General features: G+C 47.8%; 4 non-coding genes across 4 annotated transcripts; 2 read left to right on the forward strand and 2 right to left on the reverse strand.

Annotated features, from left to right (window-relative positions):
* The first annotated feature begins 6,703 nt into the window (after positions 1-6,703).
* TRNAG-CCC (transfer RNA glycine (anticodon CCC)) lies at positions 6,704-6,774 on the forward strand. The gene has a single exon. It is a non-coding gene; the product is annotated as a tRNA-Gly (tRNA).
* A 1,326-nt stretch (positions 6,775-8,100) lies between these two features.
* TRNAV-CAC (transfer RNA valine (anticodon CAC)) lies at positions 8,101-8,173 on the reverse strand. The gene has a single exon. It is a non-coding gene; the product is annotated as a tRNA-Val (tRNA).
* Positions 8,174-8,741: 568 nt separating this feature from the next.
* On the reverse strand, positions 8,742-8,815 carry TRNAN-GUU (transfer RNA asparagine (anticodon GUU)). Its single transcript has one exon. It is a non-coding gene; the product is annotated as a tRNA-Asn (tRNA).
* Positions 8,816-11,196: 2,381 nt separating this feature from the next.
* On the forward strand, positions 11,197-11,268 carry TRNAQ-CUG (transfer RNA glutamine (anticodon CUG)). The gene has a single exon. It is a non-coding gene; the product is annotated as a tRNA-Gln (tRNA).
* The last annotated feature ends 2,604 nt before the right edge of the window (positions 11,269-13,872 follow it).

The raw sequence follows: 13,872 nt of genomic DNA on the forward strand, positions 1-13,872 counted from the left end.
GAGTGTTCTTGAAGTTTGCTCAGATGTAGCTGGACCACCCTTCATTGCCAGTTCTCTGCTTGCAGATCAGGACTTATGTGCAGGCTGGAGGAAATGGGAAGAACAAACATCTTTACCCATCCCAGTTCTAACCTCACCTGATTCTGTCCTTGGTCCTTGTGAGAGCCTGGTTCTCCAGGTTTCCTGGCCATTCTGTGATCTCTCAACATCCTTTCTATGGATTTATTTTCTTCCTATATGAGTCAGAGTCCATTTCAGGTACTTGTGCCCATAAACCTTGAGCTTTCTTCAATTTTCCTGGAGGAGTACTTTGTCTTATTACCACTCAACATCTTGATTTTCAAAAAGAAGTTTCATCTTTTCACTCTGGAGCTATGAACTTCCTCCTCATAATAAGAGCTTCCCCTTTGCCTCCTTCCTCCTTGAGTCAATCTCTCTGTCCAGTCTTGGAACAAAATACATCTCCAGGCAATACTAGCCATCTTTCTGTTTTTTGGCCCTCCAAAAACTAGTGCTACTTTTTCCTGTTCTGCTTATTGGACTAGGGAGGAAACAGTTTTAGGATACAATGAAGAACTAAAGATTATTCTGAGCCCTGATAGGATTTATACCTATTATACATGCAAATACTTCATGTGGTGGTATTTTGGGTACATAAATACTGTCTATACTGTAAGACAACTTGGATGTGCATCCTCTATGATTCAGCAATCAGTGCTCTTGGGTACCTTGATATTTGTATGCCTTTTTTTTAAACTGAAATTTCTGGGTTTGATATGTTAAGAAATGGGAGAGAAACTGACTTCACTGACCTGACCAAAATGTCTCTGAGTGCCTAAGTGTTTGTTAGAGCCCTGTCTCATGTCCTCCATGACATGCGGTTGATCTTCAGTCACCCCAGGTGAATTTGGGTCTTCCCTAGTGGCTCAGCAGGTAAAGAATCTGCCTGCAATGCAAGAGACCCAGGTTAAATCCCTGGGTTGGGAAGATCCCTTGGAGAAGGGAATGGCCACCCACTCCAGTATTCTTGCCTGGAGAATCTCTTGGACAGAGGAAGCTGGCATGCTCCAGTCCATGGGGTCACAAAGTAAGACAAGACTGAGCGAGGTTCATTTCACTTCTAGGTGAGTATAGCTGGTTTCTCTGAGTGTTTGATATCAATGGTTATTTTTACTTATATTGCAAATCTAACAAATATACACTTGATGTGAGAAAAACTTACCCCTACCAAATCAGAAATGTATGAAGAAAAGGAGAGTTCTCTTGCCTCCATTCCCACTTCACTGCTGACACACTTTGCATGTTACAGATAAGAGGTGATGGCGGTGGCTTTGGAGTGTAATCTGTACTATGGGAAAACTAAGGGACCCAGGAAATCCCACCTCTTGCCCTGACAACCATCTGCCCTCTTGGAGCAAGGAGAAAAGGGTGAAGGCAAGGAAAAGGCGAGTAACACTCTTATTTGCAGAAATTTTATCTCAAGATGGGACATTCTGCTTAACCAAGGCAGAATACGTGGTTCATGATGGAGAGCTAGGGGGCTCTTCCCTGGCACAAAACCCAAAGTGGATTTTACCTCATTTTCTGAGGTGAGAGTGAACTGAGCATATCAAAGGAGAGGAGCAGAAAGAAAGCAAAAGGGATGTGCACCTACGCGGGTCAACTGTGTTCAAGTCTTGGGAGTAGGAAGGGGACATACAGAGGCTGAAGAAGCAGATACCCTTTCCCTGGGAGTGGAGAGAAGGTAGCTGCCAAAGAGGTTCCATGGCGTAATGGAACCTCTGGATCCTACGATCTGAGTTCACATCTCGTGGGACCTTTCTGTTTAATTAGAAAGGTTGTCCCTGTGACTAAATGGTGATGTGGAGAGGCTGCGATGTCGCTGATCAGCCGGGAATCCCGACAGCTTTCGGGTCGAGGGTTCCAGACCTGAATGGGAAGAACTGTGTCTTATTCAAGTTCTCTATTCTTTCGAATTTTTATCAGCCCTGTCCCAGTTTGTTATGATTTTATTCAGAGTTTCTCACTCTTAAGTCTCCGCTGGGCACGCAAAGCCACTGTTCAGTCAAGATTCGAACCTTCACTCATTGAAATCCCGTCCTTTGGTCCCAAGCTCAGCCCGAAAGAGGAGCGCGGGTCGCGGATTCCCGCGTCTGAGGAGACCCCAGGTCCCTGACCCACGGGCGCCCGGCCAGGCTGCTCCGGGCCGAAGGGGAGACGAGCCGCTGGGACTCCGGAGCCGGGGGCTGGGCTCCTTTCATCCTGTCGTGACTTTGCTCCACGGAGAAGATGTCTCGACATGAGCGGATGGAAACACTTGTGTCCTCTACTGCTCAGGAGAAAAACACGGATGAGGCCCGTGATGGGCTGGACTAACTAGTTACAATTTTCCCTTCGCGGTGCTAAGAAGCATCACTCTCATAATTTGGAACTTTCAGCGGTTACAAAGGACTCAATGACGCAGCTGTCTTTGTAGGACAGAAAAGAAAGGTGTGAGGCTGGTGAAAAGATCCGAGGAAAGGCAGAGATCAGGAGGGAACACAGGATGAGCCAGAAGGGAGAAAGGGATTGGAAGGGAGAGGAGTGGGCGGTCGCTGGGTTGGGGCGACCACAGCGCCTCACTCTGGAGTAGCTCCCACCCTTTACTGAAGTGTGCCAGGACCCGATTCACCGGAAATCGCAAAGCTGCTGGCATGGCACTTGTTCTGGCAAAGTTCCTTTTGCGGTACCGTGTGGAGCGGTGAGGTGGGCGGTGTGGGTCTGCAGGTGAGTGGAAGTCCTGGCTGTTGCCTTGGAGATGACTGGTGGGCAGGGAAACACACACATTCCACTTTCCCCTTTGTAGGCCAGTCTGCAGCGTCAGGGGTGGGAAACTGGAAAATCGGAAGGTCAATATTTATTTAGAGATAAGGAGATATATAGCCAAACAGTCAGTGAAAGGGGTTATCCCTGGATAAAAGGAACATGAGAAGGGATCAGGAGACTACTGTTTTGGGGCATGTGTAACTTTGTATTCAGTTCAGTTCAGTCGCTCAGTCGTGTTCAGTTCAGTCCCTCAGTCATGTACAACTACTTGCAACCCCATGAATCGCAGCAAGCCAGGCCTCCCTGTCCATCACCATCTCCTGCAGTTCACTCAGACTCACGTCCATCGAGTCCGAGTCCAGGATGCCATCCAGCCATCTCATCCTCTGTCGTCCCCTTCTCCTCCTGCCCCCAATCCCTCCTGGGATCAGTCTTTTCCAATGAGTCAATTCTTCGCATGAGGTGGCCAAAGTACTGGAGCTTCAGCTTTAGCATCATTCCTTCCAAAGAAATCCCAGGGCTGATCTCCTTCAGAATGGACTGGTTGGATCTCCTTGCAGTCCAAGGGACTCTCAAGAGTCTTCTCCAACACCACAGTTCAAAAGCATTAATTCTTTGGCACTCAGCCTTCTTCACAGTCCAATTCTTACATCCATACATGACCACAGAAAAACCATAGCCTTGACTAGACGGACCTTACTCGGCAAAGTAATGTCTCTGCTTTTGAATATACTATCTAAGCTGGTCATAGCTTTTCTTCCAAGGAGTAAGCGTCTTTTAATTTCATGGCTACAGTCACCATCTGCAGTGATTCTGGAGCCCCCAAAAATAAAGTGTGACACTGTTTCCACTGTTTCCCCATCTATTTCCGATGAAGTGATGGGACCAGAGGCCATGATCTTCGTTTTCTGAATGTTGAGCTTTAAGCCAACTGTTTCGCTCTCCTCTTTCACTTTCATCAAGAGGCTTTTTAGCTCCTCTTCACATTCTGTCAAATGAAAAATTGACCTGAAATCCTCCTCTTGGTGCCTAGCGTGGGAACTCACTGAAAGCAGGAAGGTGGGCCCATGACAAGACTCATCTTGTTTGCTTGTCACCTCTCAAGCCTTGCTATCCTTTGCTGCCTGATTTCCAGTGTCTTAGAAATCAGTATTTCACGTATTTTTGTCTTTTTTATTCCTTTGGGAGTGGGACAAAGGTGGAGAGTGAGATTTGGAAGGAGGGTTAATCTGATTTCTGTCACTGCACCTTTGCTAGAAACTGAAGGCATCTCTTTATGTTCTTAGTTTTCCCTAAAGAGATGTGCTAATTTATATTCCAATGTATTTTGCCGACTCAAGGAAAGAGTCTTTTTCTTCACGGTCTTGCCATCACAAGAAACTGTCAATACACCTGTCTGTTACTCTAACAAAGGGATTTGTGCCCTCCTGACTCAACTTAGCAGCAGGTACAATGAAAAGACAACGTGTACATTTCCCAGAGATTGCTAAACTTCCAAGCTGATTGGAAAGTATTCTAATAATTGTAACTGTTTTCAGTGGTGACCAAGTCATTGAGTCCAGACAAGACCAGCCAGAATGACTCTGGAGGGCCTCTTGCAGAGCAGCTTATGGATTACAGGAGTTAAAACAAAAACAAAATGACCCCACTGGTCCCAGACATTTACCCTCTTCCCTTCATGAGTTGTATTTTGGCTTTGGTTGGATGCACACAATCTAATGAGGGGTCTCCCTCCGGTATATGGGCGCACTTGCAAGCCCGAGACTCTCTCTGTATGATATCTCAACAGTACGGGGCTACATCTGCAAAAATTGTCTCGTTTGAGACAAATTGTTGCAAGCTACAGAAACCTGGATCCTTAGAGTTCTTGGTTCCCCTTCCACTGATTCCTCAGTTGAAGTTAATGACAAAAGAAGAGCTCTTCAGAATTTCCGTACTCAGTCGAGATGTCTCTACGTTCTAGGACATTTCTCTCTGCCCTTTTCTCTCCCTTTTGGAGTTTGTGCCTTTCTGTCCCTTATACTCTAGACCTCTGTGGATCTTACCCACATTCTGTCCTCTTCATCAGTTTTCTGGAACTGTGCCTTAAGAGTCCTTCAGTCAGCAAGCACTTAGTAGGTGCTCACCAGGTACCAGGCCCTTCTCCTGGAAAACTGCTGTATCAGGAGTAAAGTCAAGGTCCCACTCCTTGGTCCATTCACACCAGGAGGCATCAAAAATAAGATACACACACACACAGACACACACACACACACAAATAAGAATCACAGCAGGAGAACAAGCTGCCATGTTCTTCTCAGGTTCATCTGCCTGCCAGCACCTAAGGACCCCAGCAGTGACTAAAAAAAGAATTACATACCACATGGGAAAATGGGTGACTTGAGATCTAGAAGGCAGGTAACTAAGAATCAGGAATTTTTTTTTTTTAATAAACTAGTACTTCAGGTAAGCATAGGCCTTAACTTAGAGAGTCCATGTGTTGTACTCTTCTTCAAGTGATGTATGGCTACATTCAGGAATATCTCCTAAAGGTACCAACACATTCTCTTTAGCTGGTAATCGAGAGCTCTCCTATTATAACCTATAAAAATATGGGCATTATTATTTCTACTTAATTAGAAATTCTCCAGGCAAAGATTATACGTTAATTGAACCAATTTAATATCAAAGAACTTAAAGTTAATGATATATCTTCAAATCGAGATTGGAGCTGAGTCGTGTCTGATAAATGCTGCTTAGAATCACACATTAGATGATACCTAAAAACGTTGACCCCAAATTGAAAGGAGAATAACTAAGTCACTATGATTTCTTAAATCAAAAGACTTAATCCTGATTTAAAAACATTATATGGTATATTTAATTTACTGGGACACATAATTTTAAATTTTATAAATAATAAATCTGAAAGTAACCATGAGGTAGTTTTTAGACCAAAATTATTAAAGTAATGTGGTGCATACCAAGAGTCATCTCTGGGAGCATGACAGGACAAACATTTTCTATGTAATTATACATCAACTATTAGAATTCTATAGCATGTTAAAAGTATTCGAGAGTCGAGTCATCCTTATTATCAACTTGAATTTTATTCCTGTTTGTAGCATGGAGAGCACTAATTTCTCTAAAGCTAAACCTTTTTATATTCCTGAGTTACATTTCAGCAAAACAAAGTTAAAGAAAAAAAAAAAAAGACCCACGTGGTTGCTATTCACTGAGATAGAAAAGGTGGTTCAGAACTCCGCTTTGGAGAGAGGCTGAATGACATACGTGTGGGAAAGCAGGGTGCCTCTGTGCTTGAATTCAGACTGGACCTGGGACTGGGTCAAGGCCAGAACACAAGACTAAGCATTATTGTCCTAGGGCAGCCACCCAACCGACAGCACCCACACAGCAGTTCTGGGAAGCTTTGGAGAATATTCCCCTCTCTTTGCAGCATTTCCCATCTGGTTCTCCATCCTCCAACCACACGGAAGGATTCTTCCCCTCTGTGTCCTGACAGAACATGTTATGCTCCCTGCAGAGCACGGGGAGCCAGGCAGGAGCCAAGGGGACAGCTGCACTGCCTCGATGGGTTTCTAGCAAAGGAGCGTGGAAATCCCATGGACAGAGGAGCCTAGTGGGCTAGAGTCCGAGGGGTCGCAAAGAGTTGGACAAGACTGAGCTGGTGAGCAAGAGCACCAGGCGGTTCCACCACTCCGACGGATCCAAAGCACACCTGAGTGCCCACCAAAGCAACCCGCAGGAGGCCAGAGGCCAGAGGGCTGCCGGTGCCGCTGAGGGCTGAGGATGAAAGCCTAGACCGTCCTACAAGCACAAGGCCTGACTGGCCTGCACTTGAGAAAGACCTGAATAAACCTCCATCTAGGTTACCCTTGCAAACACTGTCTCTTCAGCGGTATTGGTGGTTCAGTGGTAGAATTCTCGCCTCCCATGCGGGAGATCCGGGTTCGATTCCCGGGCAATGCATTGTGGTTGTGTTTCTTTTGGTCCTCGCTGGTTCCATACAGGAGACCTGGGCTGGGAGATTCCCCTGGAGAAGGAAATGGCAACCTACTCCAGTATTCTTGCCTGGGGTAATCGGCCCAAGGGATGGCAAAAAGTCCAAAAGGACTGAGCGACTAACACACATATAGCTTCTCTACATCCTACAGAGAGCGGATTCCAGGTGCCTGACGGGCCAAGAGGGCCCTCTTCCGGACGGTCAAGCTGTTCGCTGGCCTTGGAAGACAGGTCCCACAGAAGTTAGCTTTGAGAGGGACGCCAAAAGAAAGGAACAATCCCGAGATATCCGCACGTTACTATCAAGTGATGTCATAACTCTTATCCAAAGAAAGAATGTGGTGTTAACTGGGCACTTAGGTACAGAATATAGGATGTTCGTATTCTTGCAAACTTTTGGTATCTTACAAAGGATTGTGGTTTGGGATTTTAATGAATTTTTGGAACGGAAGCCTCACGTTCTCTTTGAATGGAAATTCTGTTAAGTAAGAGTCTGGGTTTACCATGCCAGGAGAAAAGAGTGGAGGCCAGAGCTGGCCAGCCCAGGCTGTTCACGGCATCTCAGCTCCAACAGCCAGCCTGAGGTCCAGGACCCTGAGGCCCGCACTCAGCGGCATTTAGAAACTCTGTGCAGAAATGTTCTGCACTGGACCTTTAAGCAAAGTACAGTTCCGATCTGGGCGGGCAGAGAGAGACTCGTGTACGTGCAGACGCTGGAAGAAAGTTTTCCCTGACAGGGAATCGAATCCAGGCCGCGGCGGTGAAAGCGCCGAATCCTAGCCACTAGACCACCAGGGAGCTGTAGGCAAATAGGCTTGTTTAGCCTCTGCAGGTGAAAGGTGAGTGGAAGATGACCCTTCGGAAAGTCATCAAGCTGGAAAGGCAACGTCGCAGCGGCCCAGGGCTGTGTGCAGCTGTGCAAGGCTCCCAGCCCTGCCCTCGCGGCTCATCGGCCTTCACCTCTCCTTTCCTGGGCGTCGCTTTTGCTCTGGGACAAGGACACAAAGTAGCGGACTGGGTCCCTCCTGGTCTAGCGGTAGCGCTGCGTGCTGCCGAGCTCAGGTCTTGCTCTCTGTGAACCTCGGTTTTCTCTGTCGTCAGGCTCGGTGATGAGTGGCGGATGATGAGTGGATCCGTCCACCTCCAGATCTCCTAGCGCTGAATAAAGAGACTTGCAGGTGGTCACCAACTCTTCCTCCAGCTGCGTCCCCTGCCGCACCCCGTGCCTTTCGCGCCTGTTGGTTTTGCCAATGAGAAGGCACATCTCCGCGGGGGAAAAAGAAAGAGGAAGCCTGTTTCCGCCCGGTTTCGAACCGGGGACCTTTCGCGTGTGAGGCGAACGTGATAACCACTACACTACGGAAACGGGACAACCCCAATTCCTCAACATTGTATCCATGAAATACCGAGGTCCCGCCACCACGAACCACACCACCAACTCTTAAGACTCAAAGAGGAACCTTGAAGCCCAAACTCTCTCAGGGACGGAGACGGCGGCTCCCGAGGGTCCGGCTTTAGGGTTCCCCCTCTGCCCTGAAGTGAGGCCCCTCGGGCCCCCACAGGTTGCCTTCGGGGCCCCGCACCCAACGCAGAATCGTCAGATCCTCAGCTGCGCACCCTGAGTTCAGGGGTCGCCCCCGCCGACTCCCCAGCTCCCGAGGCCCAGGTGACCCCGAAACCCAGCGGTGTGGAAGCCGCCCCTCCCGGGCTGCGGACCCGCGCCTCGGTGGTCCTCTTCTCGGCGCCCGCGATCAGCGCTCCGGGCTCTCAGGAATGACCGACGCTTCCAATCCACCCGGGACGCGCCCTCGCCGCTGTTCCTTTGCACCTGACTCCTGTGCTCTTTCTCTGAAAGTCCGTTGGGCGCATCACTTCTCCGGTGTCCTCCTGGCAAAAGGGAGTCTCTTTGGTGTTGCCTAAAATGGCACCCCCACCGTCCCTGGGTGGGCTCGAACCACCAGCCTTTCGGTTAACAGCCGAACGCGCTAACCGATTGCGCCACAGAGACAGCATTACAGGGTTCATTGGGACTCTCTTTGGAGTAGACACTCATTCCCTGGGTGAGCGCTCTGTCCGCCAGAAAAACGGTGCCACTTCCCTGCCCCTACCCGCCACAGATGCCAGCGCCCCCAGAGAAACCGCCATCTGGGCCTCGAACCTGCCAGGCCTGAACCAAAACAGATCCAAGGACAGCTGAACACCGGCTTGCTCCCATGATGGCTCTTCCCGTTTCCTCGCCTACACCCAACGAATGAGTTTGCCCACCCTGGCAAAGGCCTCCGGGGCAGAGGTTGGGCTTCGGTTTCCTGCCTCCACCAGGCGGTTTCCACCAGAGTGGGCTTCCCTTGAGGTTCAGATGGTAAGAATCCGTCTACAATGCAGGACACCCTGGTTCAATCCTTGATTTTGGAAGATCCCCTGGAGAAGGGAATAGTCACCCACTCCAGTATTCTTACCTGGAGAATTTGGACAGTGGAGTCTGGCAGCCTACAGTCCCTAGGGACACAATGAGTTGAACACGACTGAGAGACATTGACTTCTCTTTAAGTGAGTATAGCTCGTTTGTCTGAGTGTTTTCTTTCAATGGTTATTTTTACTCACATTGTACATTTAACAAATATACACTTGTTGTGAGAATAACTTCAGTTCAGTTCAGTTCAGTTCAGTCACTCAGTCGTGTCCGAGTCTTTGTGACCCCATGAATCACAGCAGGCCAGGCCTCCCTGTCCACCACCATCTCTGGGAGTTCACTGAGACTCATGTCCATCGTGTCCGAGTCCGGGATGCCATCCAGCCATCTCATCCTCTGTCGTCCCCTTCTCCTCCTGCCCCCAATCCCTCCCAGCATCAGAGTCTTTTCCAATGAGTCAACTCTTCACATGAGGTGGCCAAAGTACTGGAGCTTCAGCTTTAGCATCATTGCTTCCAAAGAAATCCCAGGGCTGATCTACTTCAGAATGGACTGCTTGGATCTCCTTGCAGTCCAAGGGACTCACAAGAGTCTTCTCCAACACCACAGTTCAAAAGCATCAATTCTTCAGTGTTCAGCCTTCTTCACAGTCCAACTCTCACATCCATATATGACCACAGGAGAAACCATAGCCTTGACTAGACGGACCTTAGTTGGCAAAGTAATGTCTCTGCTTTAGAATATACTATCTAGGTTGGTCATAACTTTTCTTCCAAGGAGTAAGCGTCTTTTAACTTCATGGCTGCAGTCTCCATCTGCAGTGATTTTGGAGCCCCCCCCCCCAAAAAAAATATCTCACAGTTTCCACCATTTCCCCATCTATTTCCAATGAAGTGATGGGACAAGATGCCATGATCTTCATTTTCTGCATGTTGAGCTTTAAGCCAACTTTCTTGCTCTCCTCTTTCACTTTCATCAAGAGGCTTTTTAGCTCCTCTTCATGTTCTGCCATAAGGGTGGTGTCATCTGCATATCTGAAGTGATTGATATTTCTCCCAGCAATCTTGATTCCAGCTTGTGTTTCTTCCAGTCCAGCGTCTTTCATGATGTACTCTGCATAGAAGTTAAATAAGCAGGGTGACAATATACAGCCTTGACGTACTCCTTTTCCTATTTGGAACCAGTCTGTTGTTCCATGTCCAGTTCTAACTGTTGCTTCCTGACCTGCATACAGATTTCTCAAGAGGCAGGTTAGGTGTTCTGATATTCCCATCTCTTTCAGAATTTTCCACAGTTTATTATGATCCATACAGTCAAAGGCTTTGGCATAGTCAATAAAGCAGAAATAGATGTTTTCCTGGAACTCTCTTGCTTTTTCCATGGTCCAGCGGATGTTGACAATTTGATCTCTGGTTCCTTACCCCTCTCCAAATCAGAAATATATGAAGAATAAAAGAAGAGTTCTCCTGCCTCCATTCCCACTCCACCACTGACAAACTTTATATGTTACAGGTAAGAGATGGTGGCGGCTTAGGAGTGTGATCAGCGCTGTGAGAAAACTAAGGGACCCAGGAAACCCCGCCTCCTGCCCTGACAACCGTCTGCCCCCTCTGGGCTACGGCAAAAGGGTGAAGGCAAAGAAAAAGAAAATAACACTCTTATTTGCAGAAATTTTACCTCCAGATAGGACACTCTGGTTAACCTAAACAGAATGTGCGGTTGGTGGTAGGGACCTAGGGCGTCCTCCCTGGCACAAAACCTAAAGTGGATTTCACCTAATTTTCTGAGGTGAGAGTGAGCTGAGTCGATCAAAGGAGAGGAGCAGAGAGAAAGCGAGAGGGATGAGCACCCACAGGAGTCAACCATATTGGAGTCTCCTCAGGGCCTCAGAAGAACTGTCCTGAGCTTATGGGTGGGACGTATGGAGGTAAAGGAGCATATCCCGTTCTCTGGCGATGGAGGCCAGGTGGCTCCTGAGGGGTTCCATGGTGTAATGGTGAGCACTCTGGACTCTGAATCCAGCGATCCGAGTTCAAATCTCGGTGGGACCTTTCTGCCTAGTTAGAAGAAGAACACTTTTTACTCCCCTAATAGGACCCGCCCGAGGTCTCCCGCGACCCTCAGCGGCGTGGTTCACATGGACACGGTGGACAGGTGTGGGACCAACCTGGGGCGTCCTCGCTGGACCCGCGCGGCTCTGCCCATCTCTGCCCTCCAAGCCCCGGCCAGGGGCGCAGCGGCCCAGCCACTACCGCCCCCTTCTTGGGTCCCCTGGGTCTCTGGATTAAAAGGCAGAGGCTGAGTCCACGGAGTCCTTCCCCGCGAGGGGGCTTCCCACTGCCCATCTTGTAACTGGACGGTTGTCCTTGAGAGTAAACGGTTGTGGGGATGAGCTGCCATGTCAGATATTCACATATTAGATGATATCAAAAAACATTTACCCCTATGTTGAAAGGGGAATATAAGTAACTATGATTTCTATAACTAAAAGACATAATCTTCATTGGAAAAATATATCGTATATTTAAATTTCTGTGGCACATAATTTTGAATTTTATAAATGGAAATATTTTTTGGAATTAGAGTTTGCTTATGGGAAACAAAGCAATACAGGACATTTAGGCAGTTCTTTCATTAGGATTTTGAATAGATAATAAATGCAAGACTTTACAATTATCTAGAGTGTTAAAAGTATTCAAGATTCATCCTTACTATCAATTTGAAATTTTTTCTTGTACGTAGCCTGGAGAGCACTCATTTATCTAAAGCTAAACGTTTTTATATTCCTGAATTACATTTCAGGAAAACAGAAAGTTCAAGGGAAAAAAAAAAAAACCCACATGGGTTGTATTCACTGAGATAGAAAAGGTGGTTCTCTACTGCACTTTGGAGAGAGGGAGAGTGGAATATGTGTGGTAAAGCTGGATGCCTCTGTGCTTGAATTTGGACTGGACCTGGGACTGGGTCAAGGCCAGAAGAACACAAGACTAAGCATTATTATCTTGGGGCTTAGACCCACCTGACAGTGTTGTAGCCATGCGTTCCGGGATACAAACTCACTCAGATGGACAATGCAGATAGTGGAATGCAGTTTATTACACCGGCGGGCCCAAGGCAGAGTCTCCTCTTAGCCAAGGACCCCGACCAGCATTTGTGAAAATCTTTTATACCCCATGTGTACGTGTCTGAACCCATCACTTCAAATTCCTTGAGACTTACATAACCCAAGGAAAATACAATCCGAATAACCCCATCACTCACGTGCTATGTGCTCATGTGCTCAAACAGTCAAACAATTAGCCAATAATCAATAAACCCGAGGTTACACTCTGATTGATACAGAAAAATTTATGGCCTGTCTGAAGGAAGGGGTGATTAGTGTATGTTTCCTCTTAGGCGGTGAGGAACCTAGATCCGATCTTCAAGTTTCCCCTGTCTGGAGGGGGTCTTATCCTTCTGTTGTTGTTTTCATAGGCACTAAACACAGAGTTCAGAGTCCATTGGAAAGGTGGCCGAGCATGATCAGCATGAACAGGCCTAAGAGGGAGTCCAGGCCCTATGAATTCCTTCTTCAAGAGCACCCACACAACAGTCCTAGAAAGCTCTTGAGGATACTCCCTCTCCCTTGGACACGTTCCCATCTGGTTCTCTATTCCACCAGCCACAGGGAAGGACTTTTCACCTCTGTGTCCTTGCAGAACCCTTTATGATCCCTGCAGGACACAGGGAGCCAGGCAAGAGTGGAGGGGGCAGCTGCACTGACCTGATGGGTTTCCAGCAAAGTAGCAGGAAAATCCCATAGAAAGAGGAGCCTGACTGGCTACAGTTCATGGGGTTGAAAAGAGTCAGACATGACTGAGCCAGTGGGGGTGAGGACGAGGTGGTTCCTCCAATCAGATGATCAAAACAACACTGACTGCCCACCAAAGCAACCTGCAAGAGGCCAGAGGGCAGCCAGTGCTGCAGAGGGCAGAGGATGAAAGCCTAGACCATCCTCCAAGCACAGGGCATGACAGGCCTGCCTGCACTTGGAAATCAGCTGAATAAAACACCATCTAGGATATTCTTTTAAAAAGTCTCTCAGTAGGGGCGTTGGTGGTTCAGTGGTAGAATTCTCGCCTATCACGTGGGAGACCCAGTTTGATTCCTGGTCAATGCATTGTGGTCATGTTTGTTTTGGGCTTCCTTGGTGGCTCAGATGGTAAAGAATCTGCCTGCAATACAGGAGACCCTGGGTTGGGAAGATCCCCTGGAGAAGGAAATGACAACCCACTCCAGTAGTCTTGCCTGGAGAATCCTATGGACAGAGGAGCATGGTGAGCTACAGTCCAAAGGGATCTCAAAAAGTCCGACATGACTGAGCAACTAACACACATACCCTCTCTACATCCAAAAGAGACCAAATTCCAGGTTCCTGAAGGGCCAAGAGGGCCCTCTTCTGGACGGCCAAGCTGTTCCTGTCCTTGGAACACAGGTCCCACAGAAGATAGCTTTGAGAGAGACACCAAAGTAAAGGAACGATCCTGAGATGTTGGCATGTTATTATCAAGTGATGTCATAACTCCTACATAAGGAAAGAATATGATGTTAACTGGTTTGGTCCCTTCTCTTTGAATGGAAACTCTGTTAAGTAAAACTCTGGGTTTACCATGCCG

This window comes from Capricornis sumatraensis, chromosome 2 (genome assembly GCF_032405125.1).
Source record: "Capricornis sumatraensis isolate serow.1 chromosome 2, serow.2, whole genome shotgun sequence".
Classification (NCBI taxonomy): domain Eukaryota; kingdom Metazoa; phylum Chordata; class Mammalia; order Artiodactyla; family Bovidae; genus Capricornis; species Capricornis sumatraensis.